Raw genomic sequence first — 16945 nt, forward strand, 5'->3', positions numbered from 1 at the left:
CATACTAGCTTTATTAGGTCCATTTCATTAATTACATTTATTTAATTATTTATATTAATCTATTCAATATATAAAGATATTAATAATAAATCAATTTTAACTGTAAATTTAAATTTTCTTTTTAGTTATAACAAAATATTGAGAAAAAATCTAACAAAATCTTTCTAAAATTTTAAAATATTTTATTTAAATTAATACCATTGATTAATTTCGTAATTAATAATATATACTATTATACTTTAATTTAAATAAAATTTTATTATAAAACAAAATAAAATAAAAATGTATGCTATTTTTCAAATTTTATAATTATATTCTATATCTTTTTTATTAAAATAAATACCATAAAAATTCATACTAGGTTTATTTCATCAATTACATCTATTTGACTATTTAAGTTAATCTATTTAATATATAACATTTCTAAAAAATCTTATAAATTATATAGGTATTAATAAATAAATTTTAACTGTAAATTTAAATTTTATTTTTACTTATAACAAAATATGTTGAAAAAACCTAAAAAAATCTTAATAAAATTTTAAAATATTTTTAAATTAATGCAGCGATTGATTTCATAATTAATAATATAGTATTATGATAATGTATTTACTTATAAAATCCCATAATATACTAAAATAAATAACATATAAATATAAATTATGCTAAGAAAATATCAGTTTTATGGTATAACTAAATAAAATTATAAATGTATTGTATTCAGTCTGTAAAAATTAGAAAAAATGAAGGAGATTCTCAATTTTTTTATTTCATACTATGAATTTATTTTACCAAACTCGAAAATATATTAATATATAATAAAAACTAATAATAAAGTAAAATATATAAAACAAATCATTATACTTTAATAATATCGAATAAGAAATATAACCAATAACATTATAGATTTACACAATATATAACACTAAAATGTAAATATCTTTTAAAGTTTTACGATGGTATTATATATTTATAAAATGAAAATCTACCCGCACATCCGTGCGGGTGAAAAATCTAGTTGTATATTATATATATATATATATATATATATATATATATATAAATTGGCCGATCGACAAATATCTGAGACCAAATTGATCTTCATTGTTTGTAAGAGTCAAATGACAGATAACCTAATGATTTTAAATGTCAAAACTCTTAACTTCCTGCAAAGCACCTACTAATCTCCCACTATATCCACTTGCTAATTTAAAATTACGATAATAATGTGCAAAATCGTAGAAATACAGCTTTTTTTGTTTCCTTTTTTTTTGTAGAAATACAGCTAAAGTAAGAAAAAAATGTAAAAATTGTATAAATGTGTACAAATGAAGAATTTTAATTAAGTAGCCTGGGGATCCGAATTAGATTAGATAGTTCTTTTATTCTAAAACCCTCCCGCGTAGCTGAATATATAGACGAACAAACATTTATCAGATACTCTGAACTCACCGCGGCGAGGTGGAAGTGATCAATAGTGTTATACAGTAGAACAATTTTTTTCTGTGTTGAAAATTGAATTGCATAAGGCGGCGAGTAATATCACCGTGGCGGTTCTCTGTAAACATCTTTTTCCACTGTTTACAATTACCAGCAGCTGTTGTCGTATCTTCTACTTTTTATGATACAACTATGCTTTTACTACAAAAACTCGTGGATTTTTTTTTTTGGAGTAAAATGTTAAATTTTATACGATTTTTTGTTTGAGAGAAATTACATAGAAACAAATAGTATAAAATGAAAAACGACTATCACAACACCGAAAACAAAGAACCACATCGAAAATAAAAAATTTTCTGCCGCAATTCCTAATGAAAAATAATAAGCGGTTTCTAGAGGATGGTTCCCTCTCTGCGCCATCAACCACCACTACTAGAAATCTGCTCCACCCTCCACCTCCGCTGCTGGACTCTTCTGATCCATCCCGGAGCTTCATAACTTCCTTCCTTATTAACTGTTGCAACCGGTTCTCCCTCTACTTGATTTACTGTTGCTCAAGATACTACTTTCTTGATGGTTAAAGAAACTTTTGATACTAAAATGGTTGATTTATTTCTCCCATGTCCCTCATGCTTGGCTAAAGATGATATACCACCTATTAAAACATACACCACTACTATTGATGGATCTGTAGTCAACCCTAAAACTAAAGATTATACTGTTGTTGTTCCATAGCTCTCTACTTCTCATGCGAAAGGTGGGAATCTCTTTATTGTCCAACCTAACATTCGTCCCCGTTGAATACAAATACTGCTTCTTCGATTCTATAGTCAACCTCCTCTGTAGGGAAATGAGTAGCTATAGAGGCGTTTCGTTACAACGAAGCATGTTACCGTTATATTTAGGTGAAAATGTGTATTCAATGGGCTTTAACTTACCTAATTTCGTCGTAAAGTCGTTGTAAATAATATGTTAAAACCATGTAAAATCCATGTAAAATATTCCTTGTAAAATCGTTGTTATATTTCAACTACCCAACTCGAAAATTTCTCTATATATATGTCATTTCCCACAACTCTCTTCCTCACAACACACAAACGGGAGAAAAAAAAATCCAAAAAAAAAATCAGAAAAAAAAGATTTCAAAAAAAAATCTAAGAAAAAATGGCCGGTGGCGGTAGTATTTACGAGTTACGGAGTTGGATGTATTTGCACAAAGATTCCGACGGGAGGGTGACGAACGCATTTCTGAGCGGGCTAGAGACATTCATGCACCAGGCGGGCTGTACACCGATCACACAGGAAAGCGGTAAGATGTTCTGCCTCTGTCGGAAATGCAAGAATTCAAAATTTGCACGTAGTGAAACTGTATGGAAGCATTTAGTAAACAGAGGATTTACACCACAGTACTACATTTGGTATCAACATGGAGAGGGTTATGGGGGAAATGAAGCTAGTAGTAGTAATAATAATTTTGAGGATGGTCATCATAGTGAAGAACCGAATCATTTGCATAATGAATATAATTATCATCAAGATCATGAGCAGATGGTAGATCATGATAGGGTTCAAGATATGATTAGTGATGCATTTTTAGAAACAACTACAACAATAGCTGATGGAACTGGAAATGTAGAAGAACCTAATTTGGATGCAAAAAGGTTTTATGAAATGCTAGATGCTGCAAATCAACCAATCTACACTGGTTGTAGAGAAGGTCTCTCTAAATTGTCTCTAGCAGCTAGGATGATGAATATTAAAACGGATCATAATTTACCTGAGAATTGCATGGATGCATGGGCGGAGTTGTTTAAAGAGTATTTGCCAGAAGACAACGTGTCTGCTGAATCTTATTATGAGATTCAGAAATTGGTTTATAGTCTTGGGTTGCCTTCGGAGATGATTGATGTTTGCATCGACAACTGCATGATCTACTGGAAAGAAGATGACAAGTTAGAAGAGTGTCGATTCTGCAAAAAACCACGATTCAAACCGCAAGGCCGTGGGAGGAATAGGGTACCGTACCAAAGGATGTGGTACCTACCAATTACAGACAGATTGAAAAGATTATATCAATCTGAGAGGACTGCTGCATCGATGAGGTGGCATGCGGAACATGTCCAGAGAGATGGTGAGGTTGCACATCCATCAGACGCAAGAGCGTGGAAACATTTCAACAAGGTACACGCAGATTTTGCTACAAATATTCGGAATGTCTATCTTGGGTTATGCACCGATGGATTTAGTCCATTTGGAATGTCTGGTAGACAATATTCTTTGTGGCCAGTCATTCTTACGCCGTACAATTTACCGCCGGATATGTGCATGGAACAAGAATTTCTATTTTTGACCATATTAATCCTTGGGCCGAAGCATCCAAAACGGTCTCTTGATGTTTTTCTTCAACCGTTGATAGAAGAGCTAAAGCAATTGTGGTCAGAAGGGGTGAGGACGTACGATTGTTCCTTGAAAAACAATTTTACGATGCGAGCAGTTCTGCTGTGGACGATAAGTGATTTCCCTGCTTATGGGATGTTGTCTGGCTGGACAACACATGGAAGATTATCTTGTCCATATTGTCTTGGATCGACAGATGCTTTTCAACTGAAGAATGGTAGGAAGAGTTGTTGGTTTGACTGTCATCGTCGCTTTCTTCCACTTGCCCATCCGTACAGAAGAAATAAGACATTGTTTCGGCACAAAAAAATTGTCAGAGACGGTCCTCCTCCATATCTCACCGGCCAGCAGATCGAAGCAGACATTGATTATTACGGAGCTCAGGAAACAGTTAAAGTTGGAGGAAATTGGCATGTTCCTGGAAATATGCCTGATGGATATGGTGTGTCTCACAATTGGCATAAGAAGAGTATATTTTGGGAGCTACCCTATTGGAAGGATCTTCTCTTACGCCACAATCTGGATGTCATGCATATTGAGAAGAACTTTTTTGAGAACATCATGAATACATTACTTAACGTCCCTGGGAAGACAAAAGATAACAAAAAGTCAAGGATGGACTTACCTGATATTTGCTCAAGAAGTGAGTTACATATCAAGAGCAATGGAAACGTTCCTGTTCCCATCTTCCGGTTGTCATCAGAAGCCAAAACAACCTTGTTTGACTGGGTTGCATCAGAAGTTAAGTTTCCTGATGGTTATGTTTCAAATCTGTCAAGATGTGTTGAACGAGGTCAAAAGTTCTCCGGAATGAAGAGTCATGATTGTCATGTGTTTATGCAACGACTACTTCCATTTGCTTTTGCCGAGCTCCTTCCAGAAAATGTCCATGAAGCACTTGCAGGTAATTATAAAACGTTAATATATATACATATGTTATGAAATGTTATAAATTTGATTACTTTTGCAATATACAGCCATCGGCGCTTTTTTCAGAGATCTCAGCACACGTACGTTCAAGGAAGAAGTCATCGAACAACTTCATCATAACATTCCGATCATATTGTGCAACCTGGAGAAGATATTTCCTCCTTCATTTTTTGACGTCATGGAGCATCTAGTTGTCCACCTACCGTATGAAGCATTGCTTCGTGGACCTGTTCACAACGGATGGATGTATCCGTATGAGCGACAGATGAAACATTTGAAGGGGAAAGCAAGAAATCTTGCAAAGGTGGAAGGTTCAATAGTTGCGGGAAGTTTGACAGCCGAAACATCTAACTTCACATCATACTACTTTGCTCCAACTGTTCGTACGAGGAAAAGAGTTCCTAGAAGATATGATGATGGTGGAGTACCGACATCATATCCAATTGATGGTGTTCCTGACATTTTCTGCGAAATTGCACGGTTTGGTGGTAAAACGAAAGAAGTATGGTGGTCATGTGAAGAGGATAAACATAGTGCCCACACTTATATTCTGCTCAACTGCGAGGATGCAGTGACCCGTTACTTTGAAAGGTAAATATTTTTGTGAATGTTAATTATATGAATTGCAGTTAATTATGTATGACTTGATTATTTGTTTAATTTGCAGCATGTTTGTATCTCAAGTTGAAGAAGCAATACCAGGAATATCTGCAACTGATGTGGACACACGTAAAGATAAGCACTTTGTCAAGTGGTTAAAATCACAGGTACGTAATATATCTCATACATTGATTAATTAAGTAAGTGTTTTGATACTTCAATATTAATTAAGAATAACTGCTTTTGGCAGGTTGATTATGACGATCCTTATTATCCCGTATGGTTTCACGAATTGGTTCAAGGTCCAGTTGCAAAGGTCACCACATCACCTATGTATTTCACACGAGGATTTACCTTTCACACATACGAGTATGGGAGACATCGGGCAACGAGTAACTACGGAATATGTGTGAAAGGTGAAACGGACTTTTACGGGATCTTGCAGGAGATTATTGAAGTGGAATTTCCGGGGTTATTGAAGCTAAAATGCGTCCTCTTCAAATGTGAATGGTTCGATCCTGTTGTGAACCGAGGGATTCGGTATAACAAATTTGGTGTTGTGGATGTCAATTTTGGGAGAAGATACAACAAATTTGAGCCTTTCATTTTAGCTTCACAAGCCGAGCAAGTAAGCTTCCTTCCTTATCCTCGGCTTCGAACTTCCGGGATAAACTGGTTAGCTGCTATCAAAATTACACCTCGTGGACGCATTGTCGCTGGAGAAGAACCGCCCTTGCAAGAAGAAGACGCTATCAATGAAGTTGAGGTACCAGAACAACCAACTGATGAAATCCTTTTGATCGACCCGCAAAACTTTCAATATGAAGATATTCCCGAAGATGCGACAGATGAAGCACGTGAAGACGAGTTCGAGAGAAGCGACGATGATGATTGTAATGATAGTGATGAGAACGAAAACGATTTAGAGTGATGTAATATTGATGAGAACGAAAACGATTTAGAGTGATGTAATATATGTCTCTGATGTTGTATTTCTCTATTGTAACGTATGTTTAAAGAAATATTGTTTTTTACCATCCTAATGTATGTGTAACAAATGTTGTTTTATATAATATGTATTTGTGTTAATTTTAAAAAAATTATTTGGAGTTTTAGGGTTTTAGAGTTTAAGTTGGAGAAAGAGCACAAAGTAGTAGAGAAGAAGAGACTTTGGGGTTTAGGGATTTCATTCTCGGTGTTTAGGGTTAAGCGTTGTAAAATCGTCGTAAACCGATGTTTCCACGTAATTTCGTCGTAAATGGAAAAACGCGGGCCTGGTAACTTCGTCGTAAACGTGGGCCTTGTAAATTCGTCGTAAACCGATGTTTCGACGTAATTTCGTCGTAAATCGAAAAACGCGGGCCTGGTAACTTCGTCGTAAATGAGAAAACGCGGGCCTGGTAACTTCGTCGTAATGTTACGTCGCGTTTACGACGAAAATTTTTTTATATATTGGGACGCCGAGACGAGGCTGCCTCGTCCATTCCTCCTAAACTCCTCTCCTCTCCCTAAGGTACATTCTCTTCCCTTTTTTTTTTTTTTTTTTAAGTTAGTTTAGGTTATTAATTAGTTAGGTAATTAGTTTAGGTGATTATTTAGATAATTAGTTTAGGTGATTAGTTAGATGACGGAATCCTATAGTTTAGGTGATTAGTTAGGTAACGGAATAATTTTTTAATTATGTCGTCATAATTGATTAAATTTATTTAAATTTTTTTTAGATGGCTCCTAGACGGAAACCAGCAGCACCTACTTATGCCCAGTTGTTTGGCGATGGCTCCGGTACATCTTCTTCCGGTCCATCGTCTTCCGATGCAGTTCCAGACTCTCAGACTTCTCAGAGAGTTTTTTCGAGTCCTCCTCTTCCACCGCAGATGCCTCCACCTCCTCCTCCAGCGGCTGCACCTGAGCCTGTCCCAGAAGGTGCAGTTCATCCGGATTTGCGTGTGCCTTCATATGCTCCCTTCGCGAGATATACGGTGGAGGATTTGCTTGCCCAGCCTGGACGGGAGGGTTTGGATGTTCTAGACCCCGATAGACCCCGAGGAACTTATTGGTAAGTTATTAATTTTTATTACTTTAAAATTTAATTAATTTTTATTTTGTAACGGTTAAATTGTTTTTTTTTCAGGTTTGGGGCTAACAACCGTGTTAGCCGGAGCGTTTCGGCGACGATTAAGGGTTACTACGACGGGGCATACCCGAACTGGAGCAAGACACCAAATCACGTTAAGATCACGTGGTTTAAATGTTTTGCGGTAAGATTTTTAAATTTAATTAAATTTTCACTTTTAAATATATATATATATTTTTAATATTTATTATTAATTGTAATTTTTTCAAAATTTTTATGTTTCAGCAAAAGTGGCATTGGTCTTTGGGAATCACCGAGAGGGTGAAGGCGGAATTTGTTGCGAAGGCGGAATTTGTTGCAAAGGCAAAGATACGCCTCTGCAACACAGTCTCTGATTGGAAGGACAAGTGGGAGATCTACGGGTATGAGGGAAAGCCCACTGAGCTCACGACGGATGTGTGGGATGGCCTCATCGCCTATTGGGAGCACCCCTCTTCGATCAGAAAGGCCAATTCGTGCTCGGCTTCTCGAAGGACGAAGGATAAAGATGGTCATTTGCCCATGCTTCACAGAACCGGACAAAAACCTCATGCAGGAGTCCGTCTAGAAGCTGTAAGTTTTGTTTTAAATATATATTTTAAAATATTCAATTAATATAATTTATAATATTTAATTTAATTTTTTTTGTAGTTCGAGAAGACGGGAGTCCTACCTTCTCTGTCTGACCAATTCAAGATGACTCACGCCACATCCGACGGAGTTTTTGTGGATCCTGCATCTGAGAAACTCTTCCGAACAGTGGCTGGTCGGATTGAAGAACGGGAGACGCAACTAACCCAGGAGTCTCCCGATGGATTACCAGTCACATTGTCCACCCAAGAGGTCGACAGAATCTTCGAAGAGGTAACTTAAAATTTTAGTTTACATTATTTTAAATATTTTAACATAATTAACTATATTAATATATGTTTTGATTTTATAGGTGGCTCCTAAAAAGAAGGGACGGATAGTCGGTATAGGCTCTGTTAACGAAGTTGCAAGGGCAACTTCGTCATACACTTCGAGACGGGATGAAGAGACTGCTCAGATGAAGGCTCAAATGGATAGCCGGAAGGCTCAAATGGATAGCCAGCAGGTTCGTTTAGACTCTCTTGAGGATTTACTAGACGTGATGGCCGTGGGAAACCCGGTTATGCAGAGAATGTTGAGTGAGAGACGAGCCGCTCTTGGAATGCCACCACGAGATCCCCAAGAGTCCGATCCAACCCGTCAACAGCCGAGCAACCCCACCAACTACTTCGACAATATGTAGTTTTTTTTTTCTGTTTGTATTATGAATTTAAATATTATTGTATGACTTTTTAAAAATATGTTTTCCAATTTCATATTTTGTTTTAAAATTTAAATTATTTTAAATTCTGAATATTAAATATAAATTAAAATCTATTATATATTAATTAATAATAATATAATAAGAAACTATGTAAACTCCTCGTAAACATTACATGGAGTTTACATCGAATGTTTACGAGTGATTAACATCGAAATATTTACGAGGATTTTACATCGAAATGTTTACGAGTGATTTACAACGAAAGTATTTACGTGTGCTTTACATCGAAACAGTTACGTGGGCTTTACGACGAAGTCTTACGTGGCGTTTACGACGAATCCTTTCCTTGCGCTTTACGAGGAATATATTTCGTCGTAAATGTAACGAGTCGTTTACGACGAAACCTCCGTTACGACGGACGTTTAACAACGAAACGTCTTTCGACGTTAATTCGTCGTAACACCCCGTTTACGACGAATTTACAACGAATACTGCCCTAGTAAAAAATATGTTTTCTTGTAGTGTCATAGAGAAGACGAGATCTTTACTTTCGGGAAGGAGTCGATATGCATCGCTTACTTTCTCTCTCTCTCTCTCAAACACGAGATATGCTCAAATCTCGGAAAATAATTTTAAAAAAATTAATGAAAAATTAATATCAGTCGTTGATTCATTATCATCCAAGGGTGCAAAATGATGATCCATGCCAAACCAATAGAAAAAAAAGGTGAGGATAGATAAAAGATTGATTTTGGGCCTTTGATTCTGAATCAATGAATGGCTCAAACGAAAAACAGAATAAAATTGTCTTTTGTGTATGTATAATTATTATAAAATTATTGAAAGTTTGAAATTTATATTATGTATGTGGAAAATTTATGTATATATGATATTAAATGTTTGAAAATAGTATTCGGGGTTAAGATGAATAGTGTTAAAATTAAGATTTAAGTTTAAAGATAAATGGTTTAAAATGTTGAATGGTTCAATATCTAGAAGATTAACTAAAACTTTTATTTCATTAAGAAATTAAGTTATACATTTAAATTTATAAAAATAATGATATAAGATTAATAACATTATTAGCTTTCACTTTGTAGATAAATTTTAAATTAAGTAAAAGTAATGATGTAAGAATAATAAAATTAAGTGAGTTTAGGGTTTGGAACATAGTGTTTTGGGTTTAGATTTAGAGTTGTGTATATGGTTTGAGTTTTAGAATAGACTTGGAGTTTAAGTTTAAAAATTATATTATAAGTTTGAAAAGATTAGATTTATGACTTAGTATGTAGGGTTTAAGTTTGGGGTTTAAAGTATTAGATTTAGGGTATAGATTTAAAATTTAGTGTTTGAGGTTTAAAATAGAAATTTGAGATTAAATTTATAGATTATTAAATTTTGTGTTTAAGTTTAAGATTAAAGTTTTTAAAATTTATGTTTACGGGTTTAAACCCTATAATTGTGTGTATATATATATATATATATATATATCATTCTTTTAGGGTTTGAGATTTATAGGGGTGTCAAAATGGGTTGAAATTAATGGGTTGACCCAAACCAAACCAATCCATGGTTCTAATGGGTTAACGATTTGGATGTTAATGGATAAATGGTTTTTATGGGTTAATGAGTTTAGTGAGTTGGATTAATGTTGGTTTAGATCAAAATGGGTTTATGGATTATCCAATCCAACCCACTTTTTCTCACATAATTTTTTAGTATCTCTCCTCTTCGTCTTTCTCTCTTTTTTCTTCTCTCACGAGACTTGATCTCTCTTTCTCGATCTCACGAGACCATCATCGATCACGACATCGATCAATCCTTTTGGGTCATTGCTTTTGGGTTATCGATCACAACACATCAACTCATCTTCCGATTTGACCTTATGGTTCACTGATTTTGGGTGAATCAAACTCTATTTTTCTTCAATTTGATCTTGTGGGTCACTGATTTTGCTGATTTGGGATCGATTTTGAAGTGAATTTTTCTGGGTTTGAAAGTGACCTTTGTCCTTCTTGAGTAATGATTGAAGCTATTCATGTTTAGTATCCGACTGTTGCCTAGTAATGTCCAAGATCTATTGTGTACTCGGTCTTGGATATATGGTTATATGCTTGATGATGAAGGTATACATTCTTTTGTCTTATAAACTGATCTTGTGTATAAAAGTGTTAGACTATTGTCTTGTGAAATTGTAGATGATAATGGCGAAGGTGAGACTGTTGTAATTAGATCGAGGCCAACTGATGTTGAAGACGTGATCACGCATCCACCAGAATAAGTCTCATTTATTGTTCTTGATCTCTAACAGGTTGCCTTTCTGTTTAGTAAATTCTCAATAGATTAGATAAGTTCTTGGTTTTGGTTCCTTTAGCTTAGTATTTTTGTTGATGAGTGTGAGAAATAGATTCTTAGCCTTGATTACTATGATGACTGCAAGAACCGTTCTTGTGACCTGGTTAAGTTCCTGTTTGTAATTGTCCCTCTATGGGATATTAATAGGCTTTGAATTCATATTGTTGTTTCAGGTTTACCTCGAGCTCCCCAATGGTAAAGAATTAGCTTAAGCACTCTACTCTAAGGTACACCATTCCTGATATGCATCTAGCTCTGTTTTGATTTTCTTTTCTTTTCCTTTCATGTTGTTCTTTATGACCACTTTGTCTCTATTCATTTAACCCAATGGCTATGTTAAAAGTCTAGGAAAAGAATGATTATTTTGTGTGGCTCTTTCTTATCAGTTTCTCCCTTGACGCTAGCATTTTGTGATTAATAAAGATTGACCTCGTCTTTGTATTTGGCTTCTTTCAGCAATCAGTCTTTGCGAGTACAGACAAACCAACTGAGCCAGTGGACATCACAATCCCGCAAGTGTCTGAACTTTGCTAAGGACCGTTCGTTTGTGCTTATTTCATTATGGTCATATGTTTGTGCTTATTTCAAAACTTGTTGTTTCGTAGAACCTTTCATTTAAAGAGTTTTGGATTATGTTGCAGTATTATTAATAAACTAAGAGTTTTGATTTTTGGAGTTTGAATTATTGTATTAAATATATTTTGTTCAATATTTTGATGAGTTATATTATATAATTTGTTAATTTCTGAGTAGCATTTTTTGTTTTTAAATATTTGTAAGTCAATAATAGTTTTATTGTAATATAATAAATATTTTTAAATAATGCTTATTAAAAGTATTATTGATGGGTCAACCCATTAAAACCAATAACTCATTAATTTATATGGGTTATGGTTTAACCCAATCAATTTAGTTAATGGGTTGGATAAACTCATGATCCATAAACTACTCAATCCATTTGGGTATGGATTGGTTTGGGTTGGTTTACCCATTTTGACACCCCTAGAGATTTATAATGAAATTTGAGGATAAAATTTTAAAAGATTAGACTTTTAGTCTTTGAGGTTTGGAGTTTACACTCTAATAAAACAGAAATAAATAATAAAATACCATATGTTTTTCATTAAAGGTCCAAAACAAACAAGGATTTGAGATAACTAGTATGACAATATTTCTAAGTACATTTTTTGATGGCTAACTCTACATTCAACTTCTTAAGAGCTGTATACGTTAACATTCAATCTCAAACTCTAATCTCTGCTCTCATGTCATTTTCTCCAACCAAGCTTATCATCTTCTTCAACATTAAAACTCAGATCACTCATAAGGACCATCATCCTCAATAATGAGCTTCACCATTTAAATTTTTACGAGCTCCTCTGCCTCGTGTTCTGCTTCTAACTCCGTCATGTACCTGTATCAATGCCGCTGCATCTCCGACTCATGGACTCATGGACTCATGGTGTGACCTTATCCAAGACCGCGGCTTTAACAACCTTCTCCTCTCTTCTTGATTCTCTCTTGATGTCCCTCCTAGGTGTATTTATCATCTCCCTGTGAACAAAACCAAGACCACCAAACATTCAGACCCAACAGAATAATAGTAACTAGTACCAAACAGCTCCGAAAGAAGACCAACCTTGTCTTAAGAGCAAGTTTTCAACGCATCTGAGTCATTTTAGTCAGTCTTTGTTTGATCTTGTGTTGTAATAACTTAGGCAAATACAACTACCACACACCCACAACCAAAAGAAACATAATAAGACCTCCACTCTTGTTGCATCAATATATGTACACGGTGAACTCACTTACCAAGTTATTGTCAATGGTTTCAAGGGCTTTCTCGTAGTTTCTAGGCAGCTTCACCCTCTCCCACAAGTTCTTAGGCATGTGGGCTCTATCTATAGTCTTCATAGACAAATAAAAAACACCTTTTTTTTTGCAAACACAGAGACAAAATTCATAAGAAAAGGTTTCACACAAGGATGGTAAATTAGATATATTACAAAGCAAAACTTCAGCAATCTAGAGATATATTTGTTTAATTCCTGTAAAGATCTTTGAGCTTCTTCTGAGTAAAAGCTCTGCAAATTGAGATGATAAAGATTTCAACTTTCAAATCGAGAATATGTTGTTAGAGATAGAGACTGATGTAACACCTGCTACGGATGACGACTAATTTGAGGGGAGATGAATCAGGAAGTGACAAAGGATGGAAATGAGTTAGTGTCAGTGTGAGCGAGCTTCATTTTCCGATGTTGTTGGATCGGAATAGGGCTTCAGATAGTGGTGGTCGCGACTCCGGTGAAGACGGAGACCGGCGAAGACGGATGTGAAAAGCGATGGTGGTGGAGGTGGTGACGAGCGATGGTGGATTGGAGAGATTACGATGGTAGTGGTGGTGACGAGCGACGGCGTTACCGTCACTGCAGCTTCGTCTCCTCCTCCTCCTCCACTAATACTCTTCAATCTCAATATGAGAAGAACCCAAATCACGTTAGCAACACTGGTTCACATTACGAAAAATTACTGAAAGTAGACAATGAAGATAACCTTATTGAAACTTAATTCCAAAGAACTATTGGGATTTTGTGAGAAAAATGAAGAAAAAAGGATTTTAGGCGGCCAAAATTTTTTATTTTCCCGCTGATAACAAATATAGCGTTTTAAATTGACAAAAGCTATAAAAAAAAGTAAGTGTTGGTATACAATAGCAGAAATGCCAAAAACGCTATGCTACAATGCTATTAATACCCACATTTCCTATAGTGCATGGTGATTGCTTTGGGAAACTGTGATATGGTATTGGGAGTTCAATGGCTGAGAACGTTGGGTCCTATTACATGGGATTTTGACAAATTGGTGATGAAGTTTATGTTTGGACAGAAGAGAGTAACGTTGAATGGTATTACACCAGGCTCAATACGAGAAGCTAAGGCATCGAAAATTAACAAGATCAAAGAGTCTGAGCCTCAACTGTCGATGATATATGCTTATGAAGTACCTCTTGAAGAAAAGGCTGAGCTTTGTCTGTTGGAGATGGGAAGTGATAAGAAGGTAATGGAACCGGCAATTCAACAACTCTTAACAAAGTTTGCGGATATCTTTGTGGAACCAACAAAACTTCCTCTATTCAGGGTGAACCACAATCACAAAATTCCCTTGCTTGAAGGTGAAAATCCGGTGAATCAGAGGCCATATCGCTATGCTCTTTATCAAAAGAATGAGATTGATAAAATGGTTCAAGAGATGTTGAAGAGTGGTACAATACAACCGAGCTGTAGCCCTTATGCTTCTCCGGTAGTCTTAGTAAAGAAGAAAGATGGTTCTTGGAGGTTGTGTGTGGACTATAGAGGTCTTAATGAGTTGACTATTAAGGATAGATTTCCAATACCATTCACTGAAGGTCTAATGGATGAGCTGGGAGGATCAATGGTTTATTCTAAGATTGACTTGAGGGCTGGTTATCATCAAGTGAGAATGAATACAGATGATATTCATAAGACAGCATTCAAGACTCACAGTGGGCATTATGAATACTTAGTGATGCCATTTGGACTCACCAATGCCCCTGCTACTTTTCAGAGTTTGATGAATGAGGTTTTTAGAGAGTTTTTGCGGAAGTTTGTGTTAATCTTCTTCGATGACATCTTGATATATAGTAAATCAGTGGAGGATCACACTACAAGAAAACAGCGACATACCGAGGGAAAAATCGTCGGTATGTCGTCGGAATAACGTTATTCCGACGACATACCGACGAAACAAGTCTTCGGAAATAACTCCTCGGAAATAAATTTTTCCTCGGAAATTTCCGACGGAATTCCGAGGAAATGAATTTCCGAGGAAACTCCGAGGACCACCAGTTCGTCGGAAAGGTCCTCGGAATATACCGAGAGAGAACTTCCTCTGGATATTTCGATGGACTTTCCGATGGTCCAATCCTCGGAAGTTCCGACGAAATGTTCCCCGGAATTTTCATCGGGAATTTCCAAGGAACAGAGCCCTCGAAAAATTCCGAGGAAGGAGTCCCTCGGTATATTCCGACGACTTATTCCGAGGAAATATTCGTCGAAAATTTCCGAGGGTTCGTTTCCTCGGAATTTCAAAAAAAATTAATTTTTTTTAAAAAAATAAAATTTTTGAAATTTAAATTCGAAAATATAAAATTAAAAGTAAAATTGAAAACATATTAGATAATATTCAAAGTTGTACAAATAAAAATAAAAAATTCCGAGTTTTTGAAAAAAAAAAAACCTACGGGTCTTGCACGTTCGGGAACACCTCGTTCGGGTACATACTCTGCATCATCTCCATCATTTGCTGGTTCAGCCTCTTCTGTGCCTCATAGCCCGCCTGTTGAGCCGCCATTTGGGTCTCCAACAAAGATATGCGAATATCCTTGTCCTTCAACTGAGCCGTAAGTACTTCTGGGTCAACAAAGGGCGGTGGTGCAGAAGAAGGAGGAACCGACCGGGGGCGACGACCCAAACCGACCAAACGTCCCTTCTTCTTTGGAACCGACTGAAATAGAAAATAGCCAAATTTAAATAATATAAAAAGATGATAAAATAAAAATCAAGAAATAAATGAATTGAACTTTAAAAAAAAGAACTTACCGATTCAACAATTTCGTTGATTCGAAACCGGGACAAGTTGGTCGAAGCCGTCGAATCGTCATCCTCGGTTTGAAGCTGAGACACTTCGTCTTGCACCTGAGTTTGGACCAGGGTGACCACTTCCCTCACAAGACCATCATCAATCTGGCCGGTCTTCTTGCTGGTATACGCCCTCTTCATTAGGGCGAGATCATCAATCGGCTCGCCATCATTTTCTTCCGCCTTGAAAAAAACATAAATTAAACAAACATTAGAAATTAGAAGAAATGCACAAAAAATAAAATTTCAAAACTTAAATAATTGAAGAAAAAGCGGCTGAACTTACCATGCGATCCCCCAGAGTGGCAATAGATTGAGCACTCAAGTTATGCTTGAAGACGCCCATCCCTTTATGGTCGCTCCTGCGGTTGGTGGAGTTGGTGGAAAAAGTTTATTTCGTCTCTTCCTTAGCCCAATGCACACACAACTCCATCCAGACCGCGTTGTTCATCGACTTTAGGACCTTTTAATAAAAAAAAAAAATAGTTTAATAAATTAAAAAATTATTTAATAAATTAAAAAATTGTTTAATAAATTAAAAACAACCTTGTTGATTTCTCACTTCTTCTTCCATTCGTGGATCTGCTTCCCATAGTTGTCCATAACTTTATGGATGAAGTGGTGATAGATAAAGAGCGTATTATCAGAATTCCAGTTGAATTCTTGCTGAAAAAAAAATACAATAAGTACAAAATTTATATTAAAGATTAAAAATATAAGTAAAAAATTAGAATACTTACCGCAAACTGACGAAACCACAGATGCTGCTTGTCGGTAGGAAAGTCAATGAAAGTCAGATGTCCCTTGTCGAGGGCCGAGTACATCATACGGTTGATCCATGCGCTGATACCGTTCCCGGATCGGTTGAACCTAATAAAAAGAACAAATTATTAATAATCAATCAAATTTTAATGAAAAAAAAATACGTTTAATTACCATGTTTGACCCCGTCCATGTGGATACGGAGTGAGATAGGGAAGATGGTCACGACCGGGCTGTCGAACCAACTCCGCAACACTCATCACTCCCGGAGGACCCGGAGGAGCAGGAGCGGGTGCAGCAGCGGGAGCGAGAAGAGCAAGAGCGGGTGCAGCAGACAGAGATGTATGGTAGGAGCTGTAGGGCGAAGCGGAATCCTGAAAATGGCTGGAATCCCGA

The 16945-nt window shown here is 36.0% G+C and overlaps 1 long non-coding RNA gene across 1 annotated transcript; it reads left to right on the forward strand.

Moving 5' to 3' along the window:
* Window positions 1–9230: 9230 nt before the first annotated feature.
* Window positions 9231–11871, forward strand: LOC106410018. Its single transcript, XR_002660064.2, has 4 exons — window positions 9231–10900; window positions 10973–11085; window positions 11303–11356; window positions 11586–11871. It is a non-coding gene; the product is annotated as an uncharacterized LOC106410018 (long non-coding RNA).
* Window positions 11872–16945: the final 5074 nt, after the last annotated feature.

This window comes from Brassica napus, chromosome C7 (genome assembly GCF_020379485.1).
Source record: "Brassica napus cultivar Da-Ae chromosome C7, Da-Ae, whole genome shotgun sequence".
NCBI lineage: Eukaryota > Viridiplantae > Streptophyta > Magnoliopsida > Brassicales > Brassicaceae > Brassica > Brassica napus.